Source organism: Acomys russatus, chromosome 3 (assembly GCF_903995435.1).
Source record: "Acomys russatus chromosome 3, mAcoRus1.1, whole genome shotgun sequence".
Lineage (NCBI taxonomy): Eukaryota > Metazoa > Chordata > Mammalia > Rodentia > Muridae > Acomys > Acomys russatus.
The window spans coordinates 85,275,224-85,278,697 of record NC_067139.1 but is presented as its reverse complement, the minus strand read 5'-3'; the positions used below and the strand labels follow the sequence as shown (position 1 = coordinate 85,278,697).

At 46.2% G+C, this 3,474-nt stretch overlaps 1 non-coding gene across 1 annotated transcript; it reads right to left on the bottom strand.

Moving 5' to 3' along the window:
- Positions 1 to 641: 641 nt before the first annotated feature.
- LOC127187286 (small nucleolar RNA SNORA17) lies at positions 642 to 770 on the bottom strand. The gene has a single exon (XR_007830444.1). It is a non-coding gene; the product is annotated as a small nucleolar RNA SNORA17 (small nucleolar RNA).
- Positions 771 to 3,474: the final 2,704 nt, after the last annotated feature.

The following is a 3,474-nucleotide window of genomic DNA, read 5'->3' as shown; positions in this document are numbered from 1 at the left end:
AGTACTACAGCTCAGCAGCATGAGGGTAAGGCCAGCTCTCTTGATGTCATGCCTCCAGGGCCAGCTCTCTCATGATACCCAGGTGAGGGGTAGGGACAGGTCTGCACAGCCTTCAGACATCAGTTTGCCCTCAGAAGGCAGCCTAGACCAGGAACATCCACCTGGTCATTGGTGATAACAGGTGCTATGGTGCTGCAGGGCTATGGACCCAGATGTGGCGCCTGATGGCAGCACAGGTCTGGACTGCATCACGGTCGCAGGTGGTACTACAAGAAGCTGTTCCTCACTACCCTTGGCTCTCCAGCTCTGCCTCTCTTTGTTGTGCTCACATTCTGTTTCTCTTTCTCTTCCATTTCTCTGCCGCTTACTTTCTCTTCTTAGTGGCACCTGGAGTGTCTGAGTGTTGTCTCAGGAGTGGTCTCAGATGTGCTATACCCTGCTCGCTCCTGTGCTCGTACATTACAGGACAGGGCAGGGGTCATCTGTAGCATGATATCCACCTCCCCGCCAGGCCTGCACTGTGATGGACTGGTGTTCTTCTTAGACTAGCTCCCTGTCTGGTTCCCCTGGTGCCAGGCTGGTGGTTGTTTCAGGGTTGGTTTTTTTTGGTTTTGGTTTTTTGTTGTTGTTGTTTTTCAGAGAGTGTTAGTCTAATCATTCAGATGTTCACAGGTCAGAATGCTGAGCGGAGACATAGCCTCTCTCTTTGCCGCCATCTGCTGTAGCACATGTGACACAGCAGCCGCCTCTGCAAAGCCTCTAGGGTTACATAGGGGATTTATTTTATTTTATTTTATATTGGGTGTACATTTGAGATTTCCAGACCTGTGGTTCTGGTAGTTGGGAGGGGGAATCCGAACACAACAGGAAAAGTGAGAGGGCCAAGGAAAGGGGAAGAGGTCCCACCCTCAGAAGTAGGCAGGTGGGAAAATTTAGGCTGCTGCTTGACAGGAGTTCTTACTTGGAGTCTATTTGGCTTTTGAGAGGTGGATTTAAATCAATTCCCTGAAGCTTTTAAGTTTTTAAAGATTTTAAGCGTATAAAAAGAGATACAATTTTATCCTTGTAATCTTTACTGAAACCCATGTTGTAGAAAGAGCAGAATATTTATGTCTTTGAGTTATGGTAAAAGTTTGGGATCCCAAACAATAGCATAAAGAGAGGGAAAGAAGTCTGAAAATCTTAAATCATTTTCTCAGACCCATAATTCACTTTAAAAAATCCTTACAATTTACTTAAATTCTCACATCCTCAGTCATTAAAACATTTTCTTAGATTTTTTTTTTTTTTTTTTTTTACAGACTCTCACAACTTAGCTTGTATATTCTCGGTCTTTAAAACTTCCATTAGAACTCTTTTTTAGACTACATAACCTCAAACCTTTATAACTCAGCGAATAGGAAAGCTAGGAGGTCATATAGTAGCGGTGAGGTTGGTTTGCAGGTTTGGGTTATGTTCTGTAAAAAACAAAGTCGTATCTTCGGGGAGTCAGGTGGGTTTGAATAAATAATAAAAAGCATTTATAGGTTAGAGTAAAATATTTGATAAAAGTAGCAGACAATGTCCTGTGTTGAAGGAGGGCCAGGTATGTTGTTTTCTCAGTTAAGTAGTAGCGTCATGTGGAGAGCCATAAGAGATAAAGGAGCAGGTTGAAGGCTGCCATGTTGGTACAGTCATTGCCTTTACTGACAATGGACGGTGGTTCTGCCTGATGTGCCTTGGAATGAACCAAGCCATTTTGAGAAAGTAAAAGAGAGGCCCTGAGAAGGTCATGGATATATGAAGAGTTAATAATTGAGTTTTCTTTCGTGTTTAGAAGCCCTTGCTCCTCCCAGATGCTGGAGAGTGTTAGCAAGATAAGAAAAACATAAATGGAGTAGGCAGACGCTGTTAGTGATGTAATTTTGGCAATTTGGAAGGCTCTGGTGAGGGCTATTAATTCTGCCTGTTGGTGGGTAGTATGTGGGTGTAAGGAGACCTCCTCAATGATGGCAGCATCTGGGGCCATCCTGCAACCTGGTGGCTATCAGAGAGGAAGAAATGCCATTTGTATACAAAGTGTAGGCAGAAGTCACTAGATGACCCTCTTGTGTGGAAGATGGGTTGGGGGGAGGTCTTCTAGAGTCTCTGACAGGAGTGAAGCAGGTCTGGGGGTGTTGGAGTAAAGGGATAAACATGGAGGGGTTGAGGGGATGTGAGGTAAGAAACAAGAGTGGTAAGGTTTTTTTTTTAATAAGAGAAGTTTTGGGGGATAGCATCCAAGATGGTGGAAGTGATTGGAGTCCTTCACAAATTGGACTTGAAAGAGTGAGTGGTAGATTGTCAGGGGGATCTTAGTGTTAATTTGTTAGATTTAGAGATGAGCAGAGAGGCTGTAACAACAGTACTTTAACAGGGAGGCCAGCCTGGGATGGTGTTGCCTAGGCTCTGGAGAGATAAGTGACAGGAGCAAAGTAGGACCTAGAAAGTGTTGCAAGACCTCCTCAAAGGCATAACCTTGTTTTTGTAAGTCTAAAAGTAGAAAGATCTGCATATCTGGGAGGTTGAAGGTCAGAGTTCAAAGGAGAGCATTTTTTTAATTTAAAGAGTTGTTTCATCTAAGGGGAGGTCCCCCTCAGTCACAGTCATAGGGGAGGGGAATAGGGTGAAAGTGGGAGGGAGGGAGGGGGGGAGGGAGGGTACAAGAGTTGGGATAACAGTTGAGATGTAATATGAATATAATCAATAAAAAGAAAACAAAAACCAAAAGAAAAAAAAAAGTTGTTTGACAGAGAGATTCAAGATGGCAGCGCCGATCATGCACTGTGTCCGACTGGTGAAGGGTTGGGAGCTACAGAGTGCCGCAACATGGGTGCACTGTGAGAGAGGAGTCCACACTGTGTGGTGCACAGGAGGGTCTGGCCCGGGGCCATCCAGTTGGTCCATGGAGGAATCTCTGCGGGTGTGTGCCCAGTCCCCAGAGTCTGGATGCACGCCCGTCTACAAGCTATTCTATCCTCTATCTACATCTCGGACTCAGTCTGGACTGAACTGTGGCCTATAGGGCACCAGAGTCTGGGTCTGCTAGCCCAGAGGAGACCCCAGGGTGTGGAGGACCAGTGAATCTGACCTCGGAATATCACCGAGCCAATACACGGAAGGCTCCAGTGTTCAGGAGGGCCCAGGCACACTTGCCAAAGCCATATACTGGCTAGCTCACTGCATGCCTTCTCCGTCTTAGATTGAACTGTGGGCTGCAGGGTACCAACATGTGGTGTGAAGCATGGGAAAGATCTGACCTCAGGTCACCTGCCTAATCCATGGAGAGTTCACAGGTCCAAGAAGGTGCAGGCACAGGCCAGGAGCAGGAGTGACTCCCAAAACTTAGCCGCATGTGGGGAAGCAAGGAGCACCCTTGCTCTCTGTCTCGATCCAAACAGTGGACCATAAGTCTCTGGGTCTTCTAGCCCAGAGGAGACACCAGAATATGGAACA